At 36.8% G+C, this 18,116-nt stretch overlaps 1 protein-coding gene across 5 annotated transcripts in view; it reads right to left on the reverse strand.

The window, feature by feature from the left end:
- Positions 1-18,116, reverse strand: part of LOC138314065 (heparan sulfate glucosamine 3-O-sulfotransferase 5-like) — a 106,500-nt gene that overhangs the window by 10,914 nt on the left and 77,470 nt on the right. For all 5 annotated transcript variants that reach the window (XM_069254267.1, XM_069254258.1, XM_069254278.1 and 2 more), the window contains one exon: positions 3,273-3,335. The gene's annotated coding sequence lies outside the window, so the exon portion shown is untranslated. The remainder of the gene's footprint in view (positions 1-3,272; positions 3,336-18,116) is intronic.

Consider the following 18,116-nt stretch of genomic DNA (forward strand, 5'->3'; position numbering starts at 1 on the left):
CACTGTACTTAGTGTAACGTCGTATCGTGTGTAATTGTCACTGTACTCAGTGTAACGTCGTATCGTGTGTCATTGTCGCTGCACTTAGTGTAACGTCGTATCGTGTGTCATTGTCACTGTACTTAGTGTAACGTCGTATCGTGTGTCATTGTTACTGTACTTAGTGTAACGTCGTATCGTGTGTCATTTTGTCACTGTACTCAGTGTAACGTCGTATCGTGTGTCATTGTCGCTGTACTTAGTGTAACGTCGTATCGTGTGTCATTGTCACTGTACTTAGTTAACGTCGTATCGTGTGTCATTGTCGCTGTACTTAGTGTAACGTCGTATCGTGTGTCATTGTCACTGTACTCAGTGTAACGTCGTATCGCGTGTTATTGTCGCTGTACATACTTAGTGTAACGTCGTATCGTGTGTCATTGTCACTGTACTTAGTGTAACGTCGTATCGTGTGTCATTGTTACTGTACTCAGTGTTACGTCGTATCGTATGTCATTGTCGTTATACTCAGTGTAACGTCGCATCGTGGGTCATCGCTGCTGTACTTAGTTACGTCGTATCGTGTGTCATCGTCGCTGTACTTAGTGTAACGTCGTATCGTGTGTCATTGTCACTGTACTCAGTGTAACGTCGTATCGCGTGTTATTGTCGCTGTACATACTTAGTGTAACGTCGTATCGTGTGTCATTGTCTTTGTACTAGTGTAACGTCGTATCGTGTGTTATTGTCACTGTACTCAATGTAAGGTCGTATCGTGTGTCATTGTCGTTATACTCAGTGTAACATCGTATCGTGTGTCATTGTCGCTGTACTTAGTGTAACGTCGTATCGTGTGTCATTGTCACTGTACTAGTGTAACGTCGTATCGTGTGTTATTGTCGCTGTATATACTTAGTGTAACGTCGTATCGTGTGTCATTGTCACTGTACTTAGTGTAACGTCGTATCGTGTGTCATTGTCGCTGTACTGAGTGTAACGTCGTATCGTGTGTCATTGTCACTGTACTTAGTGTAACGTCGTATCGTGTGTCATTGTCACTGTACTCAGTGTAACGTCGTATCGTGTGTCATTGTCGCTGTACTTAGTGTAACGTCGTATCGTGTGTCATTGTCACTGTACTCAGTGTAACGTCGTATCGTGTGTAATTGTCACTGTACTCAGTGTAACGTCGTATCGTGTGTCATTGTCGCTGCACTTAGTGTAACGTCGTATCGTGTGTCATTGTCACTGTACTTAGTGTAACGTCGTATCGTGTGTCATTGTTACTGTACTTAGTGTAACGTCGTATCGTGTGTCATTTTCACTGTACTCAGTGTAACGTCGTATCGTGTGTCATTGTCGCTGCACTTAGTGTAAGGTCGTATCGTGTGTCATTGTCACTGTACTTAGTGTAACGTCGTATCGTGTGTCATTGTTACTGTACTTAGTGTAACGTCGTATCGTGTGTCATTTTCACTGTACTCAGTGTAACGTCGTATCGTGTGTCATTGTCGCTGCACTTAGTGTAAGGTCGTATCGTGTGTCATTGTCACTGTACTTAGTGTAACGTCGTATCGTGTGTCATTGTTACTGTACTCAGTGTTACGTCGTATCGTATGTCATTGTCGTTATACTCAGTGTAACGTCGCATCGTGGGTCATCGCTGCTGTACTTAGTTACGTCGTATCGTGTGTCATCGTCGCTGTACTTAGTGTAACGTCGTATCGTGTGTCATTGTCACTGTACTCAGTGTAACGTCGTATCGCGTGTTATTTTCGCTGTACATACTTAGTGTAACGTCGTATCTTGTGTCATTGTCTTTGAACTTAGTGTAACGTCGTATCATGTGTTATTGTCACTGTACTCAATGTAAGGTCGTATCGTGTGTCATTGTCGTTATACTCAGTGTAACATCGTATCGTGTGTCATTGTCGCTGTACTTAGTGTAACGTCGTATCGTGTGTCATTGTCACTGTACTCAGTGTAACGTTGTATCGCGTGTTATTGTCACTGTTCTCAGTATAACGTCGTATCGTGTGTCATTTTCGTTTTACTCAGTGCAACATCGTATCGTGTGTCATTGTCGCTATACTTAATTAGTGTAACGTTGTATCGTGTGTCATTGTCGCTATACTTAGTGTAACGTCGTATCGTGTGTCATTGTCGTTATACTCAGTGTAACATCGTATCGTGTGTCATTGTCACTGTTCTTAGTGTAACGTCGTATCGTGTGTCATTGTCGTTGTACTCAGTGTAACATCGTATCGTGTGTCATTGTCACTGTACTCAGTGTAACGTCGTATCGTGTGTCATTGTCACTGCACTCAGTGTAACGTCGTATCGTGTGTCATTGTCACTGTTCTCAGTGTAACGTCGTATCGTGTTTCATTGTCGTTATACTCAGTGTAACATCGTATCGTGTGTCATTGTCACTGTACTCAGTGTAACGTCGTATCGTGTGTCATTGTCACTGCACTCAGTGTAACGTCGTATCGTGTGTCATTGTTGTCACTGTTCTCAGTGTAACGTCGTATCGTGTTTCATTGTCGTTATACTCAGTGTAACATCGTATCGTGTGTCATTGTCACTGTACTCAGTGTAACGTCGTATCGTGTGTCATTGTCACTGCACTCAGTGTAACGTCGTATCGTGTGTCATTGTCACTGTTCTCAGTGTAACGTCGTATCGTGTTTCATTGTCGTTATACTCAGTGTAACATCGTATCGTGTGTCATTGTCACTGTACTCAGTGTAACGTCGTATCGTGTGTCATTGTCACTGCACTCAGTGTAACGTCGTATCGTGTTTCATTGTCGTTATACTCAGTGTAACATCGTTTCGTGTGTCATTGTCACTGTACTTAGTGTAACGTCGTATCGTGTGTCATTGTCACTGTACTTAGTGTAACGTCGTATCGTGTGTCATTGTTGTCACTGTACTTAGTGTAACGTCGTATCGTGTGTCATTGTCGCTTAATAAGTATAAAGTCGTATCGTGTGTCATTCGATTAAGTATCTTTACGGTTAGGAAAAAAGTTACTAATTCGCTTTATTTCTAATCTAAACCGCAAATGTATTATGTTTGATATATGTAATATACATAAGCAGATAAGAAATTTCTCCCGTAGAGATATATTCAAATACAAACACAGATGTCATGTTATTAAACTTAACTTTCATCACAAAATATGCTGTCCTTTTACCATCACTTGTCATTTCATGTATTTTTACTTACATCTATATGACATCATTACCGCGTTTTATGACGTTTATGGTATAATAAAAACACACTTACGGTGAACAAATGGTCACTCTGGTTGGTCTAGTCACTAGTCCCCGGTCTGATCTGGTCAGAAATCTGGCAATAAATAAAACAAGTTATAGTTAGACTGTCTGAGTACGAACATCCCGCTCTCACAAAACAACCACATCTTACATATCAATCTCTGTCTTTAACCGGCAAGAAACAATGTCCAGACAAAATATAAGCATTGGCTACAACACAACGGAGGGAGACTAAATTAGAGTTATGTCCCTTTAAGCACCAAATGAAAGTTTTACGATCCATTTTTCAGGCGAGGGACGTCCCTAAGGAAAACTGTCCAGCAGATCGATTGCCTAAAGACGGGGTGATGGTACGCATTGTCAGTATTAGCATTTTAGTATATGTTGAATACAGTTACGAATTAATTCATGTATGCGATGGTCTTGTACCCGGGAGAAATTATAAGCGGACACACAACTTTGTTCTCTTTAACATCATACAAATCCATAGTACAACATGCTGAAGAAGAAAGCATTTAAAATAATTGTTTCAGTATATGGTAATATGTGTCGACACCAATTTACTGGAAACTGATAACTGGACATGGCTAGGCGATCGTTTACACGCCAATATTATGACCCATCACATCGCTAACATGGCCTATCCCGAACTTTCATTGTGCGGTAATATTCATCGTTTTCATAATGCTAGTCATAGCCTGTGTAAGTTGTGCTGGGTGATGGTGTTGGCTTAGAGTGTGACAGGCCATGTAATAGCAGCTACAAGTTATATAACAGTTCTTATCACCAATATCATTGATATGATATGAAATTATGGCAGACAACGTGAGACTAGACCATCCTCGCTGGTCCGTTTGTCCAGAGTTGGTGTGGCCAATCGATAGTGAGGAAATATTTGTTGTTGATTTGTGATATGATTATTTCAACACAATACACAAGAGAAATATAGCACTGAAGCTATCTAGGTAATACTCCAAGGCACAATAGATTATCAATAAGTGCCACAATCACAAAGTATTCACCTAAATTATAAGTGTCGATATCAAGGACACACTGGTAATGATAAAATGTAATTGGTATTCAACTAAACAGGTCACTGTGGTTAACAAACGTACACTTCGCTTGGATCCTATTAACAAATACAATAAGGTTCTAGTTAATGTTATATACGAATTTGTAACCGAAACGACTATTGGAAAGGCAAATTATAAGACACGTTCTCTTATATCATAGAAAACAGGTTTTTTTTCAATAAGAGTAATATATTGACGGAATCTTGTCTATCGAAACCCATGGTTTTTTTTTCTGAATATTTCGTCTTCATAATGAACGATTTGGGTATTTTATTTATTTTTTTTAAGTAGTTACCAACTGTTTTTATTCAAAGGTGATTTGAAATTTCATACGGTAACCATAAATTCCATGATTATCTCTACTCTCAAGCGAGACCCTCCGGGGAACAAAATAAGGATTGAAAAATAAGAAAAGAAACATGAACAAATCCAAGAAACTTTTTTTTACATCATATTTTCTTTTTTCCTTTTTTATAATTTTTTTATATATATATATTTTTTTTTTACAAGTGAGATAAAAGTTAACTGCTTCAAACTTAGCAATCATAAAGCGATATGATAGAAACTTATAACTTCTAAGTCACTTGGGAGTTTTACATCTATGTATAAAATCCTTTTGTAGGTTATCAAGTTGCACTTCTGAACTTTATTTATATTTTGGACTATGTAGAGACACAGTTCCTGTTATTATTTTCATCGTTAAATCACAGCACTAGGTTTTTAAGTGTTTGGACTCTCAGAAACTAAGTGTAGCCATGTGAGCTTTCGAGTACTAGCAGGAGAGAACACTGGTGTAAACTGTTATCATTATGCCTTTAAATGCGGTCCTTTTCCCGATTTCATTTCGAGGACATCAAAAGGAAAAAAAATGTCATTGTTGATTGCTGTTGAAGTTGCCATACCACATCTACAATACTCACAATTGTTACCATAGTGACGTAGTACCCACTATCCAATCACAGAATTGGAAGGTGTGGATAAACTCTTGTTTTTCATAATGCATGATTTCATAAAATAAGGAAAAAATATTTTTCGCAAGACAAGTAACATACAAAATTAAATAAAATTACAGGAAAGAAAATGCAATCATGCACTGTGACAAAATCCATGGTTTGCTTAATTTCATCCACAACTTAAAATTCAAAATTGAACAGACATGAGTTGAGAAAGTAACTCCACTACTACATCCAGTCTGTTAGTATCACATGACAATCATGTGATCAGCCACCTTGTGTGACCTTAGGCAGTCTGTTGCTGTTGGGGACGTTTTTTTGGGTAATGTTAATAACCTATATATAGCCAAACTGGTATCACAACTTGATGATAGTTCAGATCAAATGTCGAAAATTATAGCGTCTGCGAAATGATAAATTATCGGAGAAGAAACACTGCATGTTAGATCAAAAAATAACAAAGCTTGTTTTAGCTCGTAAATATGCCTCCTCTCGCCAGGTGCTCAGGTGTGCTAGCGTTTGTTTATAACGTATGGAGAAATTCAATAAATTTTGCAGGTTTAAAAGAAAAAAAATCACCATAAGATGATGTTCAACATGCGTGTTGTAATGTATAACACTAAATACATGTAGTTATTAGATAAGGGAGATAACTCCTATAGCTTTATTATCAATACATCCTATAAAGTTCATATAATTAATTTAGGTTATAGAACTTTCTAGAAAAGTATCATGTATATAAACAAAATATGTTTGTAAACATGTTGATTATAAGTAGGGATCTAGAATGATCTATTTCCAAAAAGCTCTGTGTGTTTATTTGTTTACTGTTTTTAGTTAGATATTTCTAGAAGTAGAAGGTTCTCCAATATTTTTAACTAGGGTTTAGCTACAAATATATACTCCAACTGTCCAAAGCTAATCAGAACTGTAATGAGAACTGTAATGAGAACTGTAATGAGACCTGTAATTAGACCTATCAAGAATTGTACAGCGCCATATAAGATTCTATTGGGAGAGCTATTGTGACTTTATCTGTGGATTATTACAACACTTTGTGTGGATTTATTCATATTGCCTGGAACTTTACAAATCATCTGTGGACATTCATTTACCTCGTGGATTTGTGATTATTATTAATTTGAAACCTGGAAGGATCAAGGATTATACCAGGACATTCGCATACGGATAAGTAACACTTTAAATCATCGTATTACTCTTGTACCTACCAATTACTTTAGATGTTGTAAACCATCTCTGTATAATATTGTATATATAATCAAATTGTGTTTTGAATTTAGCTGCTGGTTTCTCATTTCTGTTGTTCGTTCATGTAACAGTGTGTAACTTTCACACAACGTCAGCTGCCGACACATTTTACTTATACAAAGTTAGTAACCAAATTAAACTTATTACAGTAATATTTTCTGAAATATGGGAGAGGTTTAGACTTTGAAATGTTTTACAATACAATTAGAAGAAATACTTGTCTTAGTTTATCAAACCGAAACTCATTATCATCGTGGAATGAATGTAGTTAATCGGGAACACTGGTTGTCAAAAATAAACATGTGTCATAGCTACAATTATTTTCATTTTCATTATAAAACGTTACTAGGGAACACTGGTCGTACCATGGCTACTTAACAGATGCCGTTACTAAGGAAAAGAGGTCGTTGCAATAAAACAGTCTCATGTAGTCGTTATACAAAAGGAAAATATAGTGTTCCGTGTATGTTATAGATTTTTCGTATTAAACAAAGCAACGAATTTCCGCCTACGCTTCCAATTTCCTGGTCAAAAGCTGAAAGCGAAATATCAAAAAGAGCTATTCCCTGTTATCTTTTTATCAGTAGTATGCATATGTGTTTTATTATTTTTACATTCCATTAATTAAATTGTGATAAACTTACCAACATCTACAGGATCATATCGCTTTAGAAGGGCATAATTCTTGCACTTTACAATTTGTATAAAATGGTAGATAATGGCACGTCACATCAAATCATTCCCCGAATGTAATCTTAATTACAGAGAAGGTTTTTAAAGAAAGAACACATCCTAGCTCTGGAAGTGATCTGGTATATAAACCGACAGATATCGTATCACAAACATGCAATACACGCGCACACACGTGCCATCTATTGATGTACCGCGGTACAGGTGCCTATAATGTTTTTCATCAATTAACAACATTAACCGATGTGATGATAATACAAAAACATGTGGCCCTTCACTCTACATAACAAGTGTACCACACTGTTCGTACCTAACAACCCCCATGTCGAAACTATGGACTTCAAATGAAAACATTCATTTGGAATACAAAATAAATTTACGTTATATCCAAATGTCCCTTGGGTACTATAAAATATGAAAACACAAATCTCTGATAAGATCTACTAATACGGATATGGATGCACCAGTTGTTTAACGAAGTCGTTAGATGATGACTTTTTCGTGTTTTGTTTTCAGTTTCATGAAGGACTAATACAATGTTTGAAAGATAGAAAGCAATATAAATATGAATATCGTACCAGTTACCAGTACGAACCACAATCCTTTACCGTCTGCACTCGTCCACCAGACAGGCAGCAATGAGGTTTGTTGCTGCAGACCTAATTGGATGTTTTTCATACTTAAGGGCCTTTTTAACATCTGGTAAACCCACTGATGTTATAGTTTTCCAACTGTAATTGTAGATGTTACAGTTGGAATTCCGTCTCACCATGTGTAAGTTCCATCGAGCAATCTATACGACATACCCCTAAACTATACTGAATAGGTCAGATCTTCACAGGCTCTTAGTCTTAGATATGTCAGATATGAACGAAATTGATAATGAACAAAATAACAATAATATCAATAATTCGTCAGAACAAATATAGAGCGTGGTCAACAACACTCATTTTGGTGTTCGTAAAAATATGTAAGAAACCCATAACGATTTATCAAGCCAGACCGATTGGTGTGAAATTACAAAAAGTAATAATTTATCAATCTGCCACGATGTGACAGATACAACGAGACCCTGGTCCACACTTTGATGTTGAGAGTTTGATATACGGGAAAAATCAGGCACATTTAAACTATATTTACTGTCATTCGGCAAAATCATTACAATGATTGGCAAGGCGTGCTTCTATGTAGACTAGATCGGAGAGAAGGGAAAGTTTGTAGGCACCGGAGACAATGAATAAGGCGGTTTCATAGATAAAGATTTAAGGGATGGGTGTGGTTAGAATTGATGGCATTGCGAAAAGGTGAAGGCATGGAGAAAAGACGAAAGGCGTAATTAGATCTTGAAGGCAAAGAGAAAAAGTGAAGGTGAAAGGAAAAGCTGAAGGCAAGAGGAAAAGAAGAAAGGCGTAAATAGATCTTGAAGGCGTGGAGAAAATGTGAAGGTGATGGGAAAAGGTGAAGGCAAGGGGAAAAGGCGAAGGCGTAATTAGATCGTGAAGGCATGGAGAAAAGGCGAAGGTGTAATTAGATCGCGAAGGTATGGTGAAAAGGCGAAGGCGTAATAAGATCGCGAAGGCATGGTGAAAAAGCGAAGGCGTAATTAGATCGTTAAGGCATGGAGAAAAGGCGAAGGTGTAATTAGATCGTGAAGGCATGGTGAAAAGGCGAAGGCGTAATAAGATCGCGAAGGCATGGTGAAAAAGCGAAGACGTAATTAGATCGTAAAGGCATGGTGAAAAGGCGAAGGCGTAATTAGATCGTGAAGGCGAGGGAAAAAGGTGAAGCGCGGAGAAAATGTGAAGGAGTGACGAGAAGGCAAGAAAGTCGAGGATAAATCGTGGAGGAACGATGCGCAGCTATCTTTTAAACATTTGCGCACTAATAAAAGTTTAAAGGATCACACGTCCAAGGACATAAAGGTAAATATGAGAAAAGACGAACAGACAAAGTGGTTAATCAGCGGAAGTAGCTACAGGGAACAGTTTCTGGCAACAAATAAGTTCTATTTTCATTATTATCATGTACTAAATGATAATTAATATATTCCAGGCTTAATCATCAACACTGTTTTGATGGTAAGCACCGTTGTATGTGCTTGCAATTGAATTTCCGGTGTATAAATGGAGGACCAGGAAGGGAAGTCTTTTCTTTGCTGTGTGTAATTAAAGACAAAGTTCTACGACAATTATATCTTTGTTTGATGTTTGTAATTACAGCAGTCAGCCCCACACCGCCGACCTGGCGTTCAGTAATAACATACAGACGAGCTTTGGCTCAGTACATCAGAAGCTTAAAAATCACCGTGTTTCGTTTGGTCTGTAAACATGTACCGGTATATTTAAAGTATTTGATATTCTACTGCCGCTCAATGTCTGTTGTCGGACAAGAAATAAAGCCAATATTTGAGAAACTATAGTATTACCATGAAATAGAATTAATTAGTCCCTAAGCCAAAGTTTTATATGATTTGACAAAGAGGCTCAATGTTTATAGAAAAATGTTTTCTTTTTTGTTGGTTTACATCATTATCTGATGTAATTAACTCTGAGAAGTTCCCTCGACAGCTGCCTACGATAATGTTACAAAGTGTTAATGAACCTCATTAGAGTCTATAATTATACATGATCAATACGTCTTCCTATCTTCTCTAGCTGTGATACTGACATGGTATTGGAGCCGAATGTAAAGAGTGATAGCTTTCCGACGAGCTTCATCATCATCGCTGCTACGTACGGACAATTGGTTACGTGTTGGCTATGTGTGATGATATAGACTATTTCGGACGGGACGTGTCAACCACAACGTAACAAGAAATGTATGTGTCGAAAAACATTACCGTTGTCAATATCAATTACCATGCAACAGCTGTGACACTAAGACTTTTTGTACTGTAACGTTTCATGATAAGATGCAGTGAGTATGTGTTACATGTAGTTAACGAAGACTGATGTAAGTGTGTGTTAGTCTCCATGGGATAGCAGTAATCCCTCTCTATTTTAAAGCGCGCTCTCGAATCACTACTGCTGAAGACAGACCAGTATATCCAAACCATTAGCATTATAACAAAGAGTAATAACAGACTATGTGGAGCATTGAGACATTACCCTGAAATGGTATCCGATTATTTACTCTTATTGTTTTACCTACACTTCCACAATTAATATTACCCAAATGTCGAAATATTTGATTCATAAAGCTGTTTAACTTTTTAATAATCGGTACCGTCTTTGGATAACTTCCATTCATACCTTATACCCGTGTGTGGTAAAACATTGTAGTACGGATTGTGACCATTTTGGACCAATAGTAGACTCAAGTTGATATAAAAGATTATCTAATTTCAATTATCGCCAATGCAAAACAATTTCCGACTTTCTCTGTGGTCAGATCCGCCAATGAACGACATGATTAGGGTTATCCTGTATTAGTATAGCCATCTTTCTCCATCAGATCTACCTACAACCACCGTTCTGTGGTTCAAGGTCTTCCCCAGCTGTTGTCCTTTAGCAGGTTGACATTCCCCCATCAGATTTCATTCATTTGGTTAGCCTTTAGCAGAAAGCACAAGCCCACTAGAGCATGTACTACCAAACAAGAGGTTACAATGCCGATTTAACCAGCCTATTCCCGTCTCAAGCTTTACCTATCAACATGAGGAATACTGTCGGGGTTACTTCAACAAATAACAAGCCAGTTGATTGATTTTTGTCTCACTACGATGACAATGACTACAAACATGCTTATTTTCTTCTTTACTGTACCTCCTAACATTAAACATAAATATTATATATGTAAAGAACGATATATACTATAAAGGTTTGTGATAAAGCTAGCGTTTCATGGACTCAGGAGCTCACGGCGGCTGTAACCATCTTACATGTATAACCGAGGTTAGACTGGCATTGTAGTAGGCACCACCGCGGAACTTTGCGATTTCCCAATATGTCTCCCTATAGTTCTATTTCCAGAGCAGTAATTGCTATTCCAAGTTAAAAAGTATTATTTACATGAATCGCTCTCTGACTCTGACAAGTTTTCAAAGAGCCAGGCGCCATTCATTCCCTGTATCGATAAATAAAACAAACCTTCACTGAAAATTTTATCTAACAATTGCGGTGTTCTGTCCTATTGCTTGAGCTAGGAAATACTATTTCTATTAGCAATTTAAAATCTATATTGATAAATTTATATCTAAATTTCCTGAAACACATTTCGCTACACTCGTTTTTGATTTTTACTCCATCAATTACATGTACAAGCAATCCATCCTTATATTACCATGTTGCAAATAAAACAAAAGTAAGATGTTATTTAAATGAAACAGCTCTATTAAGAAGGGAACTGACAAATGCCAAAACAGCAGATTTCCATGTATCTCTGTCAAGCAAGGGAATCCAAATAATATCAAATAAGTAGAACAATTTTGATAAAATGCCATTATAGGAATGTTCATTATTAGAACAACAACAGGGATTGATGCAAAACGTATATTCAGACTAATTTCTATAATAGTTCTAAATTCAAGAACTGCAGTCTTGTACATATGTACTGTAAAGAGCTAGGCTAAAACTATCATACAGACACGTGTGCCATATTGAAATCGTGTTTCTGGATCGAGGAAGGATTGGTGAGAGTTTAGGGTTGATATGTGACGTACAATACCTCCTTGTCGGTCGGTATAACGTGATCAATACCCAATCTCTCTACGAGATGGGTTTGGCAGTTTGATGCCACTCGTGGCTACAGCCTAATTTGATGTATTGATCTACCGTGTGTAGGTGTAACCCTTTATCGTCGCCCCATTCCCCGACTGACCGATCTTCGGTAGTTAGGCTTACCAATGTAGTATTGTACTGGACAAACTACCATATTCTCTAATCGTATGGACACTATACCAGTAATGTCAAAGTTTTCGGTTTTAGTCCAAGGACGATACAATATCTCCCAGCTCTAGTGACCATATCCTATTCGTCTACTCTTCCCCAGAATATCCAATTCCATTTTTGATACACATGTACAATGATCAACCGGGTGAATAACCTTATTCTCCTCACCAGAAAGCAAATGGTAACCACATCTTTTTAGTCTCCCATAAATCTATCCTTCATGGTCAAGTTGTCACCTACCTAACCCAACATGAAACGAAGGGAGATAACTCTAATAAACTGTAACTCTTCACTAATACACGTACATGGACGTTTAGTCAGAAATAAAGATCAACTGTACCTAGATACACAAACTGTAACTATACCATAGAGGATAGCATTAATCACAACATTATGATAATTTTATATCAGAAGGGAATAGCGCAGTATCCAAAGCCTTGTATCTGGACAATATAGTCTTTGATTAACACAAAAAGAGAAATACGTTGATATACTCAGAAACAAAGAACAATACAGGAATATAAACATTTACTTACTATGCTCTGTTTTATTCATATAGAAGTGTGTTTATCTACGATTTCCATAATTAAGTTACTTTCCAGATGCATATAAGTCCATCCTTTAGATTTCAATTTTAATGAAGGAAAACTGTACGAACAGAACCTCCTCAACAGCAGTATCACCGTGTACAATTAACGAAATTGTGGGCATCTGGTAAAACTGTGTGTATAGAGATGGACCGACGCCATGGCATATTGAAAGTACAACGCTAATGCCAGATTTCGTTCTAAGGCGCCCAAAACTTGAGAAGTAAATTTTTACATACACGCAACATACAACTAGGAAACATACATCCCTAGCTGACAGCTGTCAAACAGTGGTCAAGTTACACACGTAGTATTTAATCAATACACTCTATAATCTACACAACATAAATCGTCATTTCGATTTCATAAACGGATGAATGTCACGATTAACGACGCGACAAAAGGCCAGGAGGAGAGATTTCTTATCATCTATCAGAAATTACCATGATGTTAAAAGCTTTGCTATGACATTGGTAATTGCCCACTACACTTCTGAATTGGGTCGTTAGTAAAGATAAACCTTAAAATAATAGATAACATACTGTCTTACTGTTCCGATAACAACACACTATCCGTTAATTTTTGTCTGTTCATCCTTGCCCTGTAGCTAGGACGTTATACTGATTTAAAATGTATATATGCGTTGTCAGTTAACAGTCTATTTTATTCTCGGTTTTAGAAGCTAAACAAAAAGGACTTGATTGGTGAAAAGAACGATGGTTTTATACCAGTAAATTGATGTGAAAAAAGACTGGAATACATCAAGAAATAAACTTGATGTATAGTTTTTTCTGCTTCCTAACTGCCTTTCTAATTCTAACGTTACCTTTTGACACCGCCTAACTTTTGGTTTTGAGGTAAGCGTTTGGCTTTGAGGTTAGCGTTTATCTTTGATGTGAGCGTTTGGCATATGGTTACCGTCACCTGGCCAGGTCTTCACCCAGTATAACGTGGCCGATTTGAGTGGGCTTATCGGTAGCTTTGATGCCATATTTCAGTATGCTAGCACTATAAATGGGCAAGTATTCTTTTCTGTCGTGAATCAATGAACGGCTTCCATTCTAGTTATACACCCTACCGTATATTTTCCAGTCTAACTGTTATTTTGTTTTGCCATCCGCAATTATCGAGTCAGGACATCAGACCATTTTGTCTGTGCTTTCTCTCATTTAAGTTGTCAGTTTTCTTATTCTGATTCACAGGATAACGTTCAATAGTAATGACAATAGTCCTGATAGGTTATAAGTTATCTTACTTCTCCTTGCCTAGGACTATATAAAGATGTAATTGAAATAAATAACAATCGATTTGTAGTGGTACGGCCAGACATAAAAAACAGCAATATCGGAAAGGAAACTACGGTAAAATGGAGCCTTACAGTGGACGGTCTAGACTCTCCTAGGACATTTAGAGATGTAATTCCTCTGTAATGAACTGCTATGAAATTGGATGGTACCTGATAGTATGATTAAAGCTTATAATGGACTTTAATATACCTGGATTAGGATGTCTTTTTCTAGTTTATTATCATCATATCATCTAAACCCAAACTAAGTGCACGAAGTAGAACTATATGATAAATAATTAACCCTAAAAGAATTAAAAAAAAAATAAACTTGAATTTGGGAAAATAGGATAAATAGTATGCGAACGCGGCACCGTGTACCCGATATATGGGGCGATAAAGACGATATTCTAGACTGGTCATCAGGCCCTCTTTGTTGATTGGATTTTCTCAGCTGAATGATAATGTACTAGGTATCTCCCTCTAGTTTAGAACTTAGAATCAGACAAGTAGCAGGGGAAAATATCAAACTAAATTTTAGTGGTGATCTTTCTATTCTAGAGACTGGTAACGCATCGCACAATATGCCTGACAGTTACGGTCAATTGCAAATTACTTATCTTTATAGACGAAATCAGTAATAGGTTTATACATGGACGAAAATGAAATCTCTATAAATGTCTAAAAAAATTTAATTCTGAGTCATTAAAACCACATAACCCTACCTACACCAATGGGTAGTGTCCATGCATTCTGGTGTAATCTGAGGTGAAATGGAACACTACACAGACACAACGGTCTGCCAGGTTCTGCTCTGTTTAATTCACATTTGTCACCATCTTATTCACCAAACATATTTGTTGTCTGATCGAAGTATGCTAATTTCACAGCCACATCAAACACGCGCTTACCATTTAAAGTGGGAAAGAGAAGGTTTATGAATCGATAAACATGCTCAGAGAATGCAAACAACTTGAATGGGAGACGCACAAACCATTTCAAAAAAAATATATTACTAAATTGATGTTAAATATATCGTTTTACCCATTCATTATGAGGAATAATGTAAAATATGAAACGTAATCATACGTGTTTTTACATATCAAATAGTGTGCTTTTATAAAATATAAGTTGAAACTGAGCTATTTCACGAACCATATTTAAGGGATCAAAGCCAATTTACCTAATTATATAACTGTCACTTCAATATATCTGAATGACATTGCGTCCACATGCTCCGTAGATCAGAAATAAACACTGATTATAGTGGATTGGTTACATGATGCAGCAGTTCTGTCATACTACAGACGGTCTGTAAGCTCTATACTCATAATGTCGTGTCACACGAATGTCATAACTAGTGTATAGGTTATATCACATCATGACAACGCATGTTAGTTGATAAGTTTCATAATATATTTATTTTATTCAAGTATCTAAAATCAAAGAGGAATAAAAAAGGAAAATTCATGATATTTTAAATTAAGAAGATAAGCCGAAAACTGACTATATGTGTGAGAGGATACAGCTACGAGGCCCGTTATAGTGAAGATAGAATTAATACATTCAGGTTAAAATTCTGAATATTATCGTTATTGTCTAGATATATAAATGATATGTGTTTGTTGTTCAAGATACATAATTCTAATAAAAGTATTTTGAAACTCTTCTGAAATTATTTATGCCTTAACACGTCGAGCTGTTCTCAGGATTTACATATAACTGGTTTATGATAAAATCACTGTTCAAAATGATCAAATATAAACCGAGCAGAGGTCCAAAATCTTAATATTAACCGGCTACATGTCACTTATAGACATCCAGTACATTCCATGAAATGTAACCCAAAAATAACTTTACGCTGTGTTTTAACTATGAATATGCTTAATTTTGCAAAGAGCTATTTATAAAAGAGACAATCTGTGATATAACAAGAAATCCAATCACTGGATCATGTCGTCGACTATTGTAACAGCATTTTACATCGATATTTTCAGAATTACCTATATAACTACATCTTGGGCGTTAACGTATAGGTTTAGGACCCCAATGGATGATGCAATGTGATTTATTTGGTAAGAGAGAATAACCTTGTGGTCTATGTAAAAAAGAAGAATGGCGGGATAGTTCAGCTCCCGAAATATATATTCTAGTGAGAAGAGTCCTGATTGCAAAGCAATATGAGCAGGCGTAGAGAGAATGCCAAAGGGTAAAGGTGATAGGCAGTACTGGCCAATATTAAATGTTCACATCATACGGAATACCGCTTTAACGGAACAAATTCAGACGCAGCAAAAAAGTGGTCATGTTTCTTGCTAAAATCAATAGAAAACAACAATGAAAACGGCTTAACGCCTAACCTCCCCAAGGAAGAAATTCATATTTGGTTTGGGAAGGAATTCAATAGATCTAAGAAAATGTTATTAGGAACTTCACGTGGTGATGTTGCTTAGGGACGTCGGTGTTCTAACGCTAATGGTGATGTCATCTATTGCTATTGCTTGAGGTATAGTCGGAGCAAAGTCTACTATTATCACCTTCCACTTTGGAATAGTTACCTTTTGCTGTGGAATAGTTTGTGAACTATTCCACGGGAAAAGGTAACTATTCCACAGTTGAAATAGCTTAGCATGTAGTCAGAAATACATCCTCTGTCACTAAATCCACGGAGAGATGGATTAAAGAGTAACCCATGTACTTGTCAACGTTGTCATGATGTATTTGTAAACTTATTTTCATAATATACCGATATATTTTTTCATCACTTCATTCAAAAATAAATTTCATCATTTATTTCACAGCCTCTGTATTCACGATCCAGAGAAGAATTCACTTAAACAAATCCAGAGGAGAGAAGATAAAGATTTCTCTGCCAAAATGAAATTACAGATGCAATGCTTGACATGATTTTTCCTTTTTTCGTTATTCAAATCACTTCATATTCCATAAAAATGGCATCTATCAAACAAATTCACATCCCAATACCTTTCATGAAGATAATAATCCCAAGGTGTACTTTCAAAAACACGCTCTTTTGCAACATGCTTTCATTTTTTTCTATATGTACCGGTAGTATAATAATTCAAAATATAGGAATATTTTGTTGGTTTTTTGGTTGTTGTAAATTTTGATTAGCTCCCTCTAAGGGCTATGTTTCATGGGAAAAGTTTTTTGCCCAAATCACTTTAAATTCTTATGCAGAAATCATCACTTCTGTGTTCAAAATCTACATTCATGAGCTACATATGTATGGTCGTCCATGTTGAACTGTGATAACTAAACTGAGTAAATGTTTCAGTGTGAGTACCATATAGTACCTGTGAATAGTGCTTTCAAAAAAAGCATGCAAATCATGATTCTTATTTTCAGAGTGAGGTAATAAAATGAATCATGAATAGGTCTCAAGGTTTAAATAGGTAGTAAGGGTTTACCTGGAGCTTTGTAATAGTTAAACAATACCCAGTGGAATAGTGACTTTCGGTGCTATGTTTTAAGTATGAGAAACACCGAAAACTGTGGAATAGTCAAGATAATGAATAGTTCTCGGCCCTTACGGGCCTCGAACAATTCATTATCTTGACTATTCCACAGTTTTCGGTGTTTCTCCTATACATATTCGTGATTTATCGTTTAACGAAGCCTCCAGTGATAGAATTGTTTCAGTATATAGAGAACACTGGATTTTGATACAAAAACCGCAGTGATTCATTGTCCGAATGTTTGAGAGCCTTCCACACAAACATCACATCAGAATCCCCTGTACCATACAGATCTTCTCGATCTCTCCACACAAACATCACATCAGAATCCCCTTTACCATACAGATCAATTCGATCTCTCCACACAAACATCACATCAGAATCCCCTTTACCATACAGATCAATTCGATCACTCCACACAAACATCACATCAGAATCCCCTGTACCATACAGATCTTCTCGATCTCTCCACACAAACATCACATCAGAATCCCCTGTACCATACAGATCTTCTCGATCTCTCCACACAAACATCACATCAGAATCCCCTGTACCATACAGATCTTCTCGATCTCTATTGTGATAATTAAGACCAAAACAATGGTATTTGGAGGCGACTAAAATTAAAA

This window comes from Argopecten irradians, chromosome 2, assembly GCF_041381155.1.
Source record: "Argopecten irradians isolate NY chromosome 2, Ai_NY, whole genome shotgun sequence".
Taxonomy (NCBI): domain Eukaryota; kingdom Metazoa; phylum Mollusca; class Bivalvia; order Pectinida; family Pectinidae; genus Argopecten; species Argopecten irradians.